At 43.0% G+C, this 19,832-nt stretch overlaps 1 protein-coding gene and 1 non-coding gene across 2 annotated transcripts in view; one reads left to right on the top strand and one right to left on the bottom strand.

Moving 5' to 3' along the window:
- TMTC1 (transmembrane O-mannosyltransferase targeting cadherins 1) overlaps window positions 1-19,832 on the top strand; it is a 412,328-nt gene that overhangs the window by 123,456 nt on the left and 269,040 nt on the right. The gene's annotated exons all lie outside the window — the stretch shown is intronic.
- TRNAQ-CUG lies at window positions 14,197-14,268 on the bottom strand. Its single transcript has one exon. It is a non-coding gene; the product is annotated as a tRNA-Gln (tRNA).

The raw sequence follows: 19,832 nt of genomic DNA, 5'->3' as shown, positions 1-19,832 counted from the left end.
TAGTAAGCGCTCAATAAATGCAATTGAATGAATGAATGAACATAGTAACAAATACAAAATTAACAAATATCACAATTTTTATTATTGTTATTGTTATTGCTATCAGTCTACTCCAGAGAGTTCTCCTTTCCAGCTCCAGGCACTAATGTCTGCTTAGGACATGCTCGCATGTCTATGTTTGCGCTCCTTAGTTTTTAATAAGTATGATACTTGTTAAGAGTTTACTATGTGCCAGACACTGTACTAAGTGCTGGGATGGATACAAGCAAATCGGGTTGGACACAGTTCCACGTGGGGCTCGCAGTCTCAATCCGCATTTTACAGATAAGGTCACTGAGGCCCAGAGAAGTGAAGTGACGTACCCAAAGTCACACAGCAGACAAGCAACAGAGGCGGCATTAGAACCAAGGTCCTTTTGGCTCCCAGGGCCGTGCTCTATCCATTACGCCATGTATTTGTGCTTGCACACAATTTGCACACTCATGCTTTTCCATGTGTGTATGCAGGCTCTTGCACAGCTTTGTAGACTGATGTCTTGCACACGTCTTCTTTCATGAATTTTCTTTCAATTAACGACATTTAGCAAGCATTTAGTGCGCAGAGCACTGGACGAAGGATTTGGGAGAGTTCAGTGGAGTTAGATGATGTGACCCTTGCTCTCAAGGAGCTGGCAGTATTGAGGACAGATTCCTCCTTCGCGTCCTCATCTCCTTTCCTCCTTCTCCTGACGGAATCCACCACTCAAAGTCAAATGCCATCGGTTCCACCATAATGTGCATTTTCATTACTCAGGAGAAGCCACTGTTAGAGAATTAAGGAATGTTTCGCTTTCGTTACTTGACTGCTTTGTAAGTTTCTTGAGGGCAAGGATCCTGGTACCCGCTCTGTTATGATAATAAGAGTAAAAATAATAATAACGTTTCTCTAACAATAATCATAATAATAGAGAGGCAGCATGGCCTAGCGGAAAGAGCATGGCTCTGGGGATCAGAAGGACCTTGGTTCTGATCCTGGCTCCATCACTTATCTGCTGCATGACCTTGGGCAAGTCACTTCACTTCTCTGGGCCTCAGTTACCTCATCTGGAAAATGGGGATTAAAGCTGTGAGCCACACATGGGACAGGGACTGTGTCCAACCTGATTACTTTGTATCTACACCAGTGCTTGGAACAGTGCCTCGCACATAGTAAGCGTTGAACACGTACCATTTAGAAAAAAAAATGCCTGTTTTCCCTTCTACTTAGACTGTGAGCCCCAGGTGGGACAGGACTGTGTCCAACCTGATTACCTTTTATCTACCCCAGAGCTTAGTACAGTACTTGGCACATAGTAAGTGCTTAACAAATACCGTAATTACTGTTACTGTTGTTGTTCTTGTTGCTATTATATTGTACTACCCCAAGCACTTCCAAAAGTGCTCTGCACACAGTGAGGGCTCAATAAATACCAATGGTTGATTTGTAAACCATGATGCAGAGTTAGGAGAAATGGGTTGTGTGAATGGGCATCGTCATCATCAAATGCTATCGAGTTGTTTCCGATCCATAGCGACTCTATGGACGTATTTTCTCCAGGGTGTTTTATCTTCTGCCGTATCTGTAGTCATTCCGGTATGTATAGCCATAGAGCTTTCTCGGTAAAAAAAATGTGGAAGTGGTATAATAATAATAATAATAATAATAATAATAATGGCATTTAAGCGCTTACTATGTGTAAAGCACTGTTCTAAGTGCTGAGGAGATTACAAGGTGATCAGGTTGCCCCACGGGGGGGCTCACAGTCTTAATCCCCATTTTACAGATGAGGTAACTGAGGCACAGAGAAATTACGTGACTTGCCCAAAGTCACACAGCTGGCAATTGGCGGAGCCTGGATTTGAACTCATGACCTCTGACTCCAGAGCCCGGGCTCTTTCCACTGAGCCGCTTCTCGTGGTTTACCATTGCCTTCTTCCATGAAGTAAAAATGTAAGTCTCTGCCTTTGCCTTTAATCAACATTTTGATCATTTGGTCATCCCCCTCTGACTCTTTCCCTTGCCGCTGCTGCCCAGCACAGGTGAATCGACTTTATCCAACGCTTCAACTTAGAGCTTTCCATCCTGTGTAGCCCTGGGGAGAGAATATCTCTCAGTGGCATAGCTCTAAGCTTCACTGGCATGCACAAATTCTCCTGCCAGGACAAGTCGTTGATTGCTAGGAGAGGTGAACATGCGGAGCATCTGTCAAAACCTTTGTACCACAGTGCACATTCTGTTCAACGCGAGGTTATTTCAGAACAGAGACCTACGTGATAGGGAATCTGACTGAATGTATATTTTTTCTCCTGGTGGGCGCGTGCGATGTTACCAAGCAACTTCCCAGTTCCAGGTATTTCTGGTTTTCCCTTGTGATTTCTGGTGTGTGGGTTTCTCTGGGTTTTGGTTCCTTTTTTATTCAGGAGTGCTGTGGGGTAGGAACTGTGGCCCCTTTTGTCCTATATTGTTACTTTAATCCTTCCCTCAAATCTTAGCTTAATTGATTCTCAGTTCCAGGTATTTCTGGTTTTCCCTCATGATTTCTGGTGTGTGGGACTCTCTGGGTTTTGGTTCCTTTTGTATTCAGGAGTGCTGTGGGGTAGGAACTGTGGCCCCTTTGTCCTATATTGTTACTTTAATCCTTCCCTCAAATCTTAGCTTAATTGATTCTCAGTTCCAGGTATTTCTGGTTTTCCCTCATGATTTCTGGTGTGTGGGTTTCTCTGGGTTTTGATTCCTTTTGTATTCAGGAGTGCTATGGGGTAGGGCTGTGGCCCCTTTATCCTATATTGTTACTTTAATCCTTCCCTCAAATCTTAGCTTAATTGATTCTTGAGACCACTGACTTGGCAAATGTTTAATTGAACAGCATGTGAATTCCCATTTGTGAATTTCTCTTCCTCCCTTCAAGGCCCTACTGAGAGCTCACCTCCTCCAGGAGGCCTTCCCATACTGAGCCCCCTCCTTCCTCTCCCCCTCCTCCCCCTCTCCATCCCCCTGCCTTACCTCCTTCCCTTCCCCACAGCACCTGTATCTATGTATATATGTTTGTACGTATTTATTACTCTATTTATTTATTTTACTTGTACATATCTGTTCTATTTATTTTATTTTGTTAATACGTTTTGTTTTGTTCTCTGTCTCCCCCTTCTAGACGGTGAGCCCACTGTTGGGTAGGGACCGTCTCTATATGTTGCCAACTTGTACTTCCCAAATGCTTAGTACAGTGTTCTACACACAGTAAGTGCTCAATAAATACGATTGATTGATTGATTGATTGATTGATTGATTGTGCCAGTATTTTTAATCTGTTCAGAAATAGAGATGCTTCACAATCTGCTGTTAGACAATTTTATGAAAAAATAAAAATCCCAAATTAATCCCAAAGGCCCGTCGTCTCCCTGTCCCAAATGGGGCTCACGTTCTCAGTCCCTGTTTTACAGATGAGAGAACTGAGGCCGAGAGAACTGAAGTGACTTGCCCAAGGTCACCCAGCAGACGAGTGTCTGAGCCGGGATGAGAACCCAGAGAAGCAGCATGGCCTAGTGGATAGATCCCGGGCCTGAGAGTCAAAAGGTCATGGGTTCTAATTCCAGCTCTGCCACTTGTCTGCTGTGTGACTTTGGGCAAGGCACTTCACTTCTCTGGGCCTCAGTTGCCTCGCCTGTAAAATGGGGTTTAAGACTGTGAGCCCCATGTGGGACAGGGACTGTGTCCAACCCCATTTACTTTGTATTCAACTCCAGCGCTTAGTACAGTGCCTTTTACCTATCAAGCATGTAACAAATTCCACCCTCATTATTAATCAAGGAAAAATTCCTCACTCTCGGCTTCAAAGCTGTTCATCCCCTCGCCCCCTCCTACCTCACCTCCCTTCTTTCCTTCAGCCCAGCCCGCACCCTCCGCTCCTCTGCCGCCGCTAACCTCCTCGCTGGGCCTCCTTCTCACTTGTCCTGCTGTCGACCCTCGGCCCACGTCCTACCTCTGGTCTGAAATGCCCTCCCTCCCCACCTCTGCCAAACTAGCTCATTTCCCCCCTTCAAAGCCCTACTGAGAGCTCACCTCCTCCAGGAGGCCTTCCCACACTGACTCCCCCTTTTTCCTCTCCTCCTCCTCCCCTCCTCATCACCCCCCTGCCTTTCCCCTCCCCACAGCACTTGTGTATATTTGTACACATTTATTACTCTATTTTATTAATGATGTGTATATAGCTATAATTCTATTTATTCTGATGGTATTGACACCTGTCTACTTGTTTTGTTTTTTTTTTTAGCTATAATTCCATTTATTCTGATGGTATTGACACCTGTCTACTTGTTTTTTTTTTTTTGTCCATTTCCCCCTTCTAGACTGTGAGCCTGTTGTTGGGTAGGGACCGTCTCTCTCTGTCGCCAACTTGTACTTCCCAAGCGCTTAGTACAGTGCTCTGCACACAGTAAGCGCTCAATAAATACGATTGAATGAATGAATAGAGCACGGGCCTGGAAGTCAGAAGGATGTGAGTTCTAATTCCTCCTCTGTCTTCTTTGTGACCTTGGGCAAGTCACTTTACTTCTCTGGGCCTCAGTAACCTCATCGATAAAATGGGGATTAAGGCTGTGAGCTCCATGTGGGACAGGGACCGTGTCCAATTCAGTTTGCTTGTGTCCATCTCAGCGCTTAGTATAGTGCTTGGCACCTAGTAAGCGCTTAACAAATAACTCCATTATCATGGAACAAATTATGGAACAAATTAAAATAATAATAATAGTAATGGCATTCATTAAGTGCTTACTATGTGCAAAGCACTGTTCTAAGCTCTGGGGAGGTTGCAAGATGATCAGGTTGTCCCACGGGGGGCTCACAGTCTTAATCCCCATTTTACAGATGAGGGAACTGAGGCACAGAGAAGTGAAGTGACTTGCCCAAAGTCACACAGCTGACAATTGGCTTAGCAGGGATTTGAACCCATGACCTCTGACTCCAAAGCCCATGCTCTTTCCACTGAGCCACACTGCTTCTAATGACTGAGTAAGCCACTTTGGCAGTGAAAGCACCATATAGAAACCCCTCCAGACTGTAAGCTCACTGTGGGCAGGGAATGTTTCTACCAACTCTGTTACATTGTACTCTCCCAAGTTCATAGTACAGTGCTCTGCACACTACAAGTGCTCAATAAATACATTCGATTAATCGATTGAATCAGAGCTAAGTATCCTTCAAGGAAACCCAGTTGCTAGGATACACTTGGCGTTACAAAACCATTTTCATTCAACCTGGCTGGTGGCATTCCGCTCTATTTTTATTTTATGGCTTGCTACTTTTGCCATTCATGCATTGATATTAATGTAGAAACTTCCTCAGGTTTCCTTCCACTAGGGTGATTACTCAACCCAGAAAAGATAGGTGGAGTTAAATAGTGTGGTGTTTTTTCCAAGTAGATCCCAACCTCCAAGTGGGAAGATCAGAAATGCCAACACAGGCCTTGGGTTCAGGTGACTCTTTTTTTCTGTAACAATATCTGTTGACCGCTTACATAAACCAGGCACTGTACTAAGTGCTGGGGTGGATTCAGCATAATCTGGTTGGACACAGTCCCTGTCTCACAAGGGGATCACAGTCTTAATCCCCATTTTACAGATGAGGGAGCTGAGGCAGAGAGAAGTGAAATGACTTGCCCAAGATCACACAGCAGACAAGTGACGGAGCCAGGGTTAGAAACCAAGTCCTCTGACTTTCTATTAGGGCACTTTGTGTCCCTGAGATAACCCCTTTGCCTGACAGCCTGATTTGTGGAAACTCTACCTTAGTTAGAAAATCTTTCATGTCATCATTATATCTGTAATAATAATAATAATGATGGTATATGTTAAGCACTTACTATGTGCCAAGCACTGTTCTAAGTGCTGGGATAGATATGAGGCAATCAGGATGTCACACCCGGGACTCACAGTCTTAATCCCCATTTTACAGATGAGGTAACTGAGGCACAGAGAAGTTAAACGGCCCGCCCAAGCTTAACAGCAGACAAGTAGTGGATCCAAGATTAGAATCCACTTCCTCTTACTCCCAAGCCTGTGCTCTTTCCACAAAGCCATGCTGCTTCTCCTCTGTAGCAGAGTAGAGAGAAACCTCGATTACTGGCTGACAGTTTCTTCTTGGTAAATTCCTCACTTTCTGATCATTAATCGGTTGTATAAAGTGCTTACTGTGTGCAGAACACTGAATTAAGAACTTGAGAGTACGATATAACAGAATTGATAGGTACATTACCTATCCACAGCTAGCTTACAGTTTAGAGGATCCATGAATTGAGAAGCAGCATTGCCTAATGGAAGGAGCTTGGCCCTGTGTGTCAGAAGATCTGAGTTCTCGTCCTGGCTCTGCCACTTAATAATAATAATAATAATAATAATAATGATGATGATGGCATTTGTTAAGTGCTTACTATGTGCAAAGCACTGTTCTAAGCACGGGGGGAGGATACAAGGTGATCAGTTTGTCCCACATGGGGCTCACAGTCTTAATTCCCATTTTACAGTTGAGAGAACTGAGGCTCAGAGAACTTAAGTGACTTGCCCAAGGTCACACAGCAGACATGTAGTGGAGCGGGGATTCGAACCCATGACCTCCGACTCCACAGCCCGGGCTCTTTCCACTGAGCCACGCTGCTTCCACACTTGGCTGCTGTGTGACCCTGGGAAATTCATTTCACTTCTCTGGGCCACAGTTTCCTCATCTGTAAATTGGGGATTAAGACTGAGTCTCATGTGGGACAGGGACTGTGTCCGAACCAATCATCTCATATCTACCCTGTGCTTTGTACAGTGCCCGGAATGTAGTAAGCACTTAAAAATGCCATAGTAATTAACATTATTATTATTATTATTATGAATTTCCTTTAACTTGGTCCTTAGGAAAAATGGGCGATCTGTGGATATATTAATCTGTTTGCTTTTGCTTGAGGGTACTTCCATCTTTCTTTTGAGAGTTATATTGTTACATTGCATAGTGCCGTGCTCTGCACAGAGTAAGCACTCAATAAATATGATGGGCTGACTGAATGGGTCCAGAAATCTTTAAAGTTTGAATTGCTGATAGAGTGCTAATTGAAAGTGCCCCTGTTAATTTCAAACTCAAAGCCATTTAAATGGAATTTGGCTACTTTGCCATCGCTAAACTTGCACTATACTAGAGCTAATGGTTTTTTTTTGTTTTTTTGTTGTTGTTTTTTATATTTGTTAAGCGCTTACTATGTGGAAAGCACTGTTCTAAGCGCTGGGGAGGTTACAAGATGATCAGGTTTAGTAAAACCTGGCAAACGAGGTAAAACGAGGCACTTATCCGTCTAGACTGTGAGCCCATTGTTGGGTAAGGATCGTCTCTATTTGTTGCTGAATTGTACTTTCCAAGCGCTTAGTACAGTGCTCTGCACACAGTAAGCGCTCAATAAATACCAGCAAGTGAACTTAGAAATCTACCAGAGTGATTTCACTGGGTCTTAACAAGTGACCAACCCGTCGGTAGGGCCTCTGGGTTTGAGAGTTTAGTTGTGTTCACACAACCCAACTGTGGGAGGGCGGCGGGGAATCGTGATGGAAAAATCTCCTTCCTACCCCAGGGAGATTGCTTACTCATAAAGAGAACTCCAGTGAGAGAGCTTTTACAGAGCCTGAAGGAAATCAATCAATCAATCAATCGTATTTATTGAGCGCTTACTGTGTGCAGAGCACTGTACTAAGTGCTTGGGAAGTACAAGTCGGCAACGCATAGAGACAGTCACTACCCAACAGCGGGCTCACAGTCTAGAAGGGGGAGACAGAGAACAAAACCAAACGTACTAACAAAATAAAATAAATAGAATAGATATGTACAAGTAAGATAAATAAATAAATAGAGTAATAAATATGTACAAACAGATACCCTTTGCTCCTAGCTTGAAGGAACTTTTTGCTTCAGGAAGACATTTGCTTAAAACATTATTCCTAGGTGTGAAAATATGGTAAAAAGCAGCTGTGTTACCGACAGCTTCTATGTTGAACACCTATTTTAGTCTCTGGACAGTGAAGCAGCGTGGCTCAGTGGAAAGAGCCCGGGCTTTGGAGTCAGACATCATGGGTTCAAATCCCGGCTCCACCAACTGTCAGCTGTGCGACTTTGGGCAAGTCACTTAACTTCTCTGGGCCTCAGTTACCTCATCTGTAAAATGGGGATTGAAACTGTGAGCCCCACCTTGGGACAACCTGATCACCTTGTAACCTCCCCAGCGCTTAGAACAGTGCTTTGCACATAGTAAGCGCTTAACAAATATCAAAAAAAACCCAAGAAAAAAAAACAAAAAAAAAACATTAGCTCTAGTATAATGCAGGTTTAGTAGGTTCACAGTGACTGCCATTGTAATAATGATAATAATAATCATATTAATAATAATGACAATAGTATTTGTTAAGCACTTACTATGTGCCAAGCACTGTTCTAAGCGCTGGGGTGGATACAGGGTAATCAGGTTGTCCCAAATGGGGCTCACACTTTTAATCTCCCTTTTACAGATGAGGTAACTTAGGCACAGAGAAGTTAGTGACTTGCCCAAGCTCACACAGCAGATGTGGCGGAGGCAGGATTAGAACCCACGTCTTCTGACTCCCAAGCCCACACTCTTTCCCCTAAGCCAAACTTATTTTCTCATTTTAAGCACCAAAGATGTTATCTAGCTTCTGGCTTTGGAATTGCGTTTGTCCTAGATGAAATTGTGTTTCATTTTAATTTGGTCACTTCATCCTCTGCTAATTGACTGCAAGGATTAAAAATCAACAGTGCTCTGTTTTGCTGGTGTGACGTCTTCATTTGCCCCACTCTCTGATTAATTTGGGATTTTCCTGATTCTTTCAAAGTGAATGCTTTTCACAATCCTATTCTCTGAAAATGCCCTTCAACCTCCGGAGTCGGCTGGATGGGCAGAGGTTTGTGTAGAATCTTTGCTCTCTCAAGTATGTTACCAGAATAACAACTCCATTTAATCTTGACTTCCCAGACATAATTTATTGCCCATCTCACCTGTTTGGTGTTCAACGATGGGCTTTCATTTTTAAAGTTCATCATCTTGCATGAAATAGGGGTTATTATTCACCAGAGATTGATAGTAAAAATGATCGATGCTTTCATTTGCTCGGATTGGTATACCTGGGAAAGGCAAAGAGATAGGCAGTCATCAGTATTTATTGAGCTTACTGTGTTTGCGAGAACACTGGTAAAGCAAAGTGGGCGGTTACAATGGAAAAACAAGATATTGACCAAATCCACATGGGCTCCAGTCGATGTTGATTTTCTCAAAATGTTGTGAAGCCAGATGTTTCCTCACTGTGAAAACATTTTCGACTTGGTTCTCAACCATCCAAAACTGGTGGTCGTTTACATCACCTGTGGCACAGATTAATTAGTATCTGTATTTTGTATGGCATTTGTTAATCAATCGTATTTATGGAGCATTTACTGTGGGCAGAGCACTGTACTAAATGCCTGGGAGAATGGATGACACGCAAATTCGTGAAGCATTCTGTATTTTTCCTGTTAACTTGTTTTGATGTCTGTCTCTCACCTTCTAGATTGTGAGCCTGTTGCGGGCAGGGATTGTCTCAATTTGTTGCTGAACTGTACTTCCCAAGCACTTAGTAAAGTGTTCTGCACACAGTAAGCACTCAAAAAATGGTATTGAATGAATGAATACAACATAACAATATAATAATAATTATGGTATTTGTTAAGCGCTTAGTATGTGCCAGGGATTATACTAAGTGCTGGGATACAAGCAAATTGGGTTGGACACGGCCCCTGTCCCACGTGGGGCCCACGGTCACGGGGGAGAGTCTAGAAGTTAGGCCAAGTCCTCTTATACTTATTACGGTATTTGTTAAGCACTTACTATGTGCCAACTTACTATGTTGCCAATTTGTACTTCCCAAGCGCTTAGTACGGTGCTCTGCACACAGTAAGCGCTCAATAAATATGATTGATTGATTGATTGCCAAGCACCGTTCTAAGCTCCGGGGTAGACACAAGGTCATCAGGTGGTCCCATGTGGGGCTCACAGTCTTCACCCCCATTTTACAGAGGAGGGAACTGAGGCCCAGAGAAGTGAAGTGGCTTCCCCAGGGTCCACACAGACAAGTGGCAGAGCCAGGATTAGAACCCACATCCCCAGTTTTCAGATGAGGTGAAATAGGCAGGGGCAAGGTAATGGAGTGCTTTAAAGCCAATGGTGAGGAGTTTTCTTTTGATGCAGAGGTGGATGGGCAACTACTGAAAGTTATTGAGGAATGGGGAAATATGTCCTGAACATTTTTGTTGAAAACTGATCCGGGCAGCAGAGTGAAGTAGGGACTGGATTGGGGAGAGACAAGAGGCAGGGTAAGTGCTCATTAAATACGAATGATTGATTGATTGTTTGAAATGCAGCTACGTGCTGAGGGACTAGGGATGGGGGGAGTACCAAAGTGCTTAAGGGTTGCAGCCTCAAGTGTGTAGGCGATGCAGAGGTGAGGGGAAATAGAGTGAGCAAATGAGGACTTAGTCAAGGAAGGCCTCGTGGAGGAGATGTGATTTTAGTACCGTGCCTTCAATGAATGAATACAACATAACAATATAGTAATAAGTATGGTATTTGTTAAGCGCTTAGTATGTGCCAGGGACTATACTAAGTGCTGGGATACAAGCAAATCGGGTTGGACTCTGTGACTTTGGACAAGTCACTGAACTTCTCTGTGCCTCAGTTATCTCATCTCTAAAATGGGGATTAAGGCTGTGAGCCAAACGTGGGACAACCTGATTACCTTGTATCTACTGTAGTACTTAGAACAGTGCTTGGCACATGATAATCACTTAACAAATACCCTCATTATTATTATTACTGTTGGGTAGGGACTGTCTCTATATGTTGCCAACTTGTACTTCCCAAGCGCTTAGTACAGTGCTCTGTACACAGTAAGCGCTCAATAAATATGATTGATGATGATGATGATGATTATATTATTAATAATATGATTATATTATATTCTTATTCTGTAATAATAATTATTATTATAAGTGGAGGATCCACTCCACTTATAATAATGAGTGGATCCTCATTATTATTATTATTATTATTGATGGATTGATAGGAAATCCCAGACTAAGTAGTTCTTTAGAAAAATGATTATGGTTGTGGCTAAGTGCTTACTATGTGCCAAGCACTGTTCTAAGCTCTGGGTTAGATACAAGTTAATTGGGATGGGCACAGTCCCCATCCCCCAGGGGGTTCACACTCTTAATCCCCATTTTCCAGGTGATATGAGGCAAAGAGAGGGAAAGTGACTTGACCAAGGTCACCGAGCAGACACATGGCAGAACGGAAATTAGAACCCAGGTCCTTCTGACTCCCAGTCCTGGGCTGAATCCACTTAGCCATGCTGGAAGCAAAGTGAGATCGGAGAGGGTTGATGCAGGAAGCGGGGAGGTCAGCAAGGAGGTGGATAATAATAATAATGATGGCATTTGTTAAGCGCTTAATATGTGCGAAGCACTGTTCTAAGCACTGAGGGGATACATGTTTGTACGTATTTATTACTCTATTTTATTTGTACATATTTATTCTATTTATTTTATTTTGTTAATATGTTTTGTTTTGTTCTCTGTGTCCCCCTTCTAGACCGTGAGCCCGCTGTTGGGTAGGGACCGTCTCTATATGTTGCCGACTTGTACTTCCCAAGCGCTTAGTACAGTGCTTTGCACACAGTAAGCGCTCAACAAATACGATTGAATGAATGAATACAAGGTGATCGGGTTGTCCCACGAGGGGCTCACTGTCTTCATCCCCATTTTACAGATGAGGGAACTGAGGCTCAGAGAAGTGAAGTCAATTGTGTTGCCAATTTGTACTTCCCAAGCGCTTAGTACAGTGCTCTGCACATAGTAAGCGCTCAATAAATACGATTGATGATGATGAAGTGACTTGCCCAAGGTCACACAGCAGGCATGTGGTGGAGCCGGGATTCGAACCCATGACCTCTGACTCCCAAGCCCGTGCTCTTTTCACTGAGCCACGCTGCTTCTCTAGGTGCAAATAATAATAATAATAATAATAATAATAATAATAATAATAATAATGATGGCATTTGTTAAGTGCTTACTATGTGCAAAGCACTGTTCTAAGCGCTGAGAGACAAGGGGGGATTGGATAAGTGCTTGGATTAATGTGGTAGCAGTTTGGATGGGGTGGATTTTAGAGACGTCATGAAGACAACTGACAGGTGATGGCCCACGTGTGCCCACTGAATGTGAGAGGTGAGTCGAGGGTAATGCCAACACGTTGGGTTTGTTAAACAGAGGACGTCTACAGGGATGGAGAGAGCTGGGTTTAAGTGGAAATTTTTTTTAAAAAAATCAGATACTAAAAAAATTTCAACCCAACTCTGATGCCTGCACCGAAAAACGACAATTAAGACATTTGAATGCATCGCGTGAGCTTTACACAGCAACAATTCTAATCCCGGCTCTGCCGCTTGTCTGCTGTGTGACCTTGGGCAAGTCACTTAACTTCCCTGGGCCTCGGTTCCCTCATCTGTAAAATGGGGATCGAGACTGTGAGCCCCATGTGGGTCAGGGACCGTGTCCATCCCGATTTGCTTGCGTCCAACCCCAGCGTTCAGTACGATGCTTGCACATAGTAATCACTTAACAGATACCATGATTATCATTATTATTGTTATTGTTCTCATGTCTGAAGCCAGCTGGGTGACCTTGGGCACCTGTATATATGTATATATGTTTGTACATATTTATTACTCTATTCATTTTACTTGTACATATCTATTCTATTTATTTTATTTTGTTGGTATGTTTGGTTTTGTTTTCTGTCTCCCCCTTTTAGACTGTGAGCCCACTGTTGGGTAGGGACTGTCTCTATGTGTTGCCAACTTGTACTTCCCAAGCGCTTAGTACAGTGCTTTGCACACAGTAAGCACTCGTGGCTCAGTGGAAAGAGCCCAGGCTTTGGAGTCAGTGGTCATTGGTTCAAACCCCGGCTCCTCCACGTGTCTGCTGTGTGACTTTGGGCAAGTCACTTAACTTCTCTGGGCCTCAGTTACCTCATCTGTAAAATGGGGATTAAGACTGTGAGCCCCCCGAGGGACAATGTGATCACTTTGTAACCTCCCCAGTGCTTAGAACAGTGCTGTGCACATAGTAAGTGCTTAATAAATGCCATTATTAATAATTAATTAATAATAAATATGATTGATTGATTGATTGAAGCGTTCCGACAACTGAACCCTCCAGATAACTGTGAGGAGATTCTCCTGACTCTCCCTGGGTCTCATTTCCACTCCTTCTCCTCCCAGCAATTTAAGATTCAAGGCAGAGTATTTTTAACTTCCGCCCATTTCCACACACCAAAATAAATGGTGTTTGCTAGCCAAGAATGCAGTCATGCCACCAGGCTCATTACATCCCAGCTACGAGAAGCAGGATATGGCAGGAAAAGGGACAAACATGGAACACCCAAACAGCTACTCTATAAAGAATCGAAACAGGGTAACTGGAGGAAGGAGAAACTGAAGAAACAATTTAAGGATAGCACGAAAGGAAAACCTCAAATGGTATGAAATAGCAGTGAAAAGCTGAGAGACTGAAGCCAAAGACACATCAGCCCCGCATGCAGCCTTCAGAGATGGATGGAGCTAATTGGTTTTGAACCAGGTTTCAGGAAGGTTGCAATCCTAAGGCAGAGAAATCCAAGCAGCTCTAGGCACTGTGGGGAACAAAGGGGAGATCTTTATCAATCAATCAATCAATCAATCAATCATATTTATTGAGCACTTACTGTGTGCAGAGCACTGTACTAAGTGCTTGGGAAGTACAAGTTGGCAACATATACAGTCCCTACCCAACAGTGGGCTCACAGTCTAAAAGGGGGAGACAGAGAACAAAACCAAACGTACTAACAAAATAAAATAAATAGAATAGATATGGACAAGTAAAATAAATAGAGTAATAAATGCGTACAAACATATATACAGGTGCTGTGGGGAAGGGAAGGAGGTAAGATGAGGGGGGTGGAGAGGGGGACGAGGGGGAGAGGAAGGAAGGGGCTCAGTCTGGGAAGGCCTCCTGGAGGAGGTGAGCTCTCAGTAGGGCCAAAACAAACTGAGAGTTTAAGAGAAGACAAACTTTAGGTCCCACCGAGATTTGAACTCAGATCGCTGGATTCAGAGTCCAAAGCGCTAACCATTACACCATGGGGCCCTCGACAATAATAATGATGGCATTTATTAAGCACTTCCTATGTGTAAAGCACTGTTCTAAGCACTGGGGAGGTTACAAAGTGATCCAGTTGTCCCACGGGGGTCTCACAGTCTTAATCCCCATTTTACAGATGAGGCCCAGAGAAGTTAAGTGACTTGCCCAAAGTCACACAGCTGACAGTTGGCAGAGCCGGGATTTGAACCCATGATCTCTGACTCCAAAGCCCGTGCTCTTTCCACGGAGCCACGCTGCAGCACTCTATCGTCTTTCCACAGTTATAATAATAATTGTGGTATTTGTTAAGTGCTTAGTACATGCCAGGCACTGTACTAAGTGTTGAGGTGGAGACAAGCAAACCGGGTTGGACACAGTCCCTGTCCCGTGTGAGGCTTACAGTCTCAATCCCCATTTTTCAGGTAAGGTAACTGAGGCCCAGAGTAGTGAAGTGACTTGACCAAGGTCACACAGCAGACAAGTGGTGGAACTGGGATTAGAACCCATGACCTTTTGACTCCCAAGACCGTGCTCTATCCACTCCTGCTTCTCTAAGGGATGCCTTGTTTTGTCCCACCTGCCGACTGTAGTAAAATCTCACCATCAGTAATGTCATGTTTGAACCTAAGGAACAGCGCCTTCAGTGAACTCTTTAGTAATAGTAGCTGTGTTATTATTATTAATAATAACATAACAATATAATAATAATAATAATAATCATGACATTTAGTAAGCGCTTACTATGTGCAAAGCACTGTTCTAAGCGCTGGGGAGGTTACAAGGTGATCAGGTTGTCCCACGGGGGGCTCACAGTCTTCATCCCCATTTTCCAGATGAGGGAACTGAGGCACAGAGAAGTTAAGCAACTTGCCCAAAGTCACACAGCTGGCAATTGGCGGAGCCGGGATTTGAACCCGTGACCTCTGACTCCAAAGCCCGGGCTCTTTCCACCGAGCCAAGCTGCTTCTCACGATATAATATTCGATATAATAACAATATAATAGATAATGTATAATATAATAATATAATATTAATTAATAATAATGACAATGGTAATAATAATATTTAGTTCTATAATATTAATTATTAATAATGACAATAGTAATAACAATAGTATTTAGTAATATAATATTAATTAATAATAATAATAATGACAATAGTAATAACAATAATATTTGTTAAGTGCTTACTATGTGCCAAGCACCGTTCTAAGTGCTGAAGTGGTACAGGCAAATCGGGTTGGACACAGTGTTTATTAAGTGCTTACTCTGTGCAGAACATTGTTTTAAGCCCAGCATTTTTAAGATGGGTGGAGAGGGTTAGGAATTGCAGTTGGAAGAAGCAGCGTGGCTCAGTGGAAAGAGCCCGGGCTTGAGAGTCAGAGGTCATGGGTTCAAATCCCGGCTCCACCGCTTGTCAGCTGTGTGACTTTGGGTAAGTCACTTCACTTCTCTGAGCCTCAGTTACCTCATCTGTAAAATGGGGATTCAGACTGTGAGCCCCACATGGGACAACCTGATTAACATTTGTTTTCAGAGTTTGTTTAACAGAGTTTTGTTCTCTGTCTCCCCCTTTTAGACTGTGAGCCCACTGTTGGGTAGGGACTGTCTCTATATGTTGCCAACTCGTACTTCCCAAGCGCTCAGTACAGTGCTCTGCACACAGTAAATGCTCAATAAATACGATTGATTGATTGATTAATTGATTAACATGTATCCTCCCCAGCACTTAGAACAGGGCTTTGCATGTAGTCAGTGCTTAACAAATACCAAAATTATTATTATTATTACTATTATTATTATTATTATTATTATTATTATTATTATTATAAGAAGACTTGAGGGGCAGGGGGAGCCATGTTGGGGGGACTTTAGAATGACGGGGGGTGGTTACGGGTAAATGAAGAGCGAGTGAAGAGAAAACAGGGAACATATCTGCCAACTCTGTTGCATTATATTTGGCCAAGTCATGGCGTAGAGGGAGGCAGAAGTAACTTGCCCAAGGTCACAAAGCAGACAAGTGGTGGAACTGGGATTAGAACCCAGGTCCTTCCGACTCGCAAGTCTGGGCTCTACCCATTATTCATTCAATCGTATTTATTGAGCGCTTACTGTGTGCAGAGCACTGTACTAAGCGCTTGACTATGTGCGCTGTTCTCTGTCCCCTCCTCCCCCTCTCCATCCCCCCTGCCTTGCCTCCTTCCCTTCCCCACAGCACCTGTATATATGTATATATGTTTTTACATATTTATTACTCTATTTATTTCACTTGTACCTATTCTATTTATTTTATTTTGTTAATATGTTTTGTTTTGTTCTCTGTCTCCCTCTTCTAGACTGTGAGCCCACTGTTGGGTAGGGACCGTCTCTATATGTTGCCAGCTTTTACTTCCCAAGCGCTTAGTACAGTGCTCTGCACACAGTAAGCGCTCAATAAATACGATTGAATGAATGAATGAATGTTCTAAGCACTGGGGAGGTTACAAGGTGATCAGGTCGTCCCACGGGGGGCTCACAGTCTTAATCCCCATTTTACAGATGAGGTCACTGAGGCACAGAGAAGTTAAGTGACTTGCCCAAAGTCACACAGCTGACAGTTGGCGGAGCCGGGATTTGAACCCATGACCTCTGACTCCAAAGCCCGTGCTCTTACCACTGAGCCCTTTCCTCTTCCATGTGTCAACCACTGTACTGAGTGTTGGGATAACTAGATGAGACACAGTCCCTGCCCCACAAGGAGCTCACAGTCAAAATAGGAAGGAGAATGAGCACTTCATTCATTCATTCAATCGTATTTATTGAGCACTTACTGTGTGCAGAGCACTGTACTAAGCGCTTGGGAAGTACAAGTTGGCAACATATAGAGGCGGTCCCTACCCAACAGCGGGCTCACAGTCTAGTTTATCCCACAGAGCAGGACAGTGGCGAAGCTAGAATTAGAATCCAGGTCCTCTGACTTTAAGGGCCATGCTCTCTCCACTAGACCACATTGCTTACCAGTTCTAACCCTGGCTCTGCCACTTTTCTGCTGGGGCAAGCCACTTTGCTCTTCTGTGCCTCAGTTACCTCATCTATAAAATGGGGATTAAGAGTGTCAGTCCCATGTGGGACAGGGACTGTGTCCAAACTGATTAAGTTGTTTCTGCCCCAGTGCTTAGTACAGTGCCTGGCACACAGTAAGCACTTAACAAGCACCATAATGATAATAATGATAAATATAATGATACTGATAATAATAATAATAATAATAATAATAATAATAATAATAATAAATTATCTTGAAATTTCATGTGGGGAAGAAAAAGCCTCTTTTTTCTGTTTTGGGCCATGATAAGATGAAATGGGATTTGGGGCATGCATTATCTAGCTAATTGCTATCGTTAGCACTTTTAAACCTCTGGATCAGCCAAAACGTGTGAATATAATATAATAACTATTAATATATAATATTATTATTATTATCCAAAAGGGAATCTTAGATGGGTAGCACAGTTATTTAAAGAGAGTGAGCAATTGTTGAGAAGCAATGTGGGGTAAATGACAGAGCATGAGCCTAGGAGTCAGAAGGTCATGGGTTCTAATTCCGGCTCTGCCACTTGTCTGTTGTGTGACCTTGGGCAAGTCACTTCACTTTGGAGAAGCAGTGTGGCTTGGTGGAAAAGAGCCTGGGCTTTGGAGTCAGAGGTCATGGATTCAAATCCTGCTCCACCAACTGTCAGGTGTGTGACTTTGGGCAAGTAATTTGTACTTCCCAAGCGCTTAGTACAGTGCTCTGCACATAGTAAGCACTCAATAAATACGATTGATGATGATGATGAAGTCACTTAACTTCTCTGTGCCACAGTTACCTCATCTGTAAAATGGGGATTAAAACTGTGAGCCCCCTTGGGACAACCTGATCACCTTGTAACCTCCCCAGCGCTTAGAACAGTGTTATGCACATAGTAAGTGCTTAACAAATACCATCATTATTATTATTATCATTATTATTCTCTGAGCCTCAGGTGTCTCATCTGTAAAATGGGGATTGAGACTGTGAGCCCTATGTGGGACAGGGACTGTGTCCAACTCTATTTGCTTGTAACCACTCCGGCGCTTAGTACAGTGCCCAGCGTTTAGTAAGTGCTTAATAAATACTATTATTATTAGTATTAAACAGCAATTATTCCCGACCAAACCAGGAATGTGCTACCCCTAACTCATATAGATCCCTACTGAAGGCCCTCCTCCTCCAGGGGGCCTTCCCAGACTGAGCCCCCTCCTTCCTCTCCCCCTCCTCCCCCCTCCATTCCCCCCGCCTTACCTCCTTCCCTTCCCCACAGCACCTGTATATATGTATGTATGTTTGTATGTATTTATTACTCTATTTATTTATTTTATTTGTACATATTTATTCTATTTATTTTATTTTGTTAATATGTTTTGTTCTCTGTCTCCCCCTTCTCGACTGTGAGCCCACTGTTGGGTAGGGACTGTCTCTATATGTTGCCAACTTGTACTTCCCAAGTGCTTAGTACAGTGCTCTGCACACAGTAAGCGCTCAATAAATGCGATTGAATTGAATGAATATAGATCCAGTCACCACTTTGGATCAAAATGTCAGACTGAGAAACTTATGAATCTTGAAATAGTTTCAGAAAGGAAATAAAAAGAAGGTCCTGGTGAGTTTAGTTTTCACGGCATTTAACTATTCATAAAGGGATTTAAAAACAGATTAAATATATATATACATATTTTCAATATTTATTAAATATTATGTGTTTAATATGGAGTTACTGAGGGAAATGTCGGTCCTCAGATGGTGGCTGTGTCTTTTGGGGAAGAGAAAGCAACTCTGCCTGCTTTCTCTCAGTTTTGAGACTGATTCTTGTGAAGTCATACCTTTTCTTTTAATAGTAGGCTTTTGCTATAATTGATGGAAATCACTGTTCATATAGGCCCAAGCAAATTATCTGATAATTCGGGTCAAAAGTTCCTGGTCTCACTTATCTTGAAATTTCACGTGGGGGAAAAAAAAGCCTCTTTTTTCTGTTTTGGGCCATGATAAGAAGAAATGGGATTTGGGGCATGCATTATCTAGCTAATTGCTATAATAGGTCATTAGCACTGTTAGACCTCGGAATCAGCCTGAACTTGTTAAAAATAACCTACTTGTGTGGTCGGAGCCATGGCGGACTTCTAGTAGCCAGCCTCTGGTGGGAGATGGTAAATTAGTCCCCTGTGTCCTCTCCTCCTATGGAGAGACACCAGGGCTTTTTCAATTTTTAAATGATTAAAAAATTTTTTATGATATCTGTTAAGCGCTTACTATGTGTCAGGTAATGTACTAAGCGCTGCGGAAGATACGAACTAATCAGATTGGATACAGTCCAGCAACCACATGGAGCTCACGGTCTTAATCCCCATTTGACAGATGAGATAACTGAGGGCCCAGAGGAGTGAAGTGACTTGTCCAAGGTCACACAGCAGACAAGGGATTAGAATAATAATAATAATAATAATAATAATAATGGCATTTATTAAGCGCTTACTATGTGCAAAGCACTGTTCTAAGTGCTGGGGAGGTTACAA

This window comes from Tachyglossus aculeatus, chromosome 2 (genome assembly GCF_015852505.1).
Source record: "Tachyglossus aculeatus isolate mTacAcu1 chromosome 2, mTacAcu1.pri, whole genome shotgun sequence".
Classification (NCBI taxonomy): domain Eukaryota; kingdom Metazoa; phylum Chordata; class Mammalia; order Monotremata; family Tachyglossidae; genus Tachyglossus; species Tachyglossus aculeatus.
This window is presented reverse-complemented; position numbering and strand designations above follow the sequence as displayed.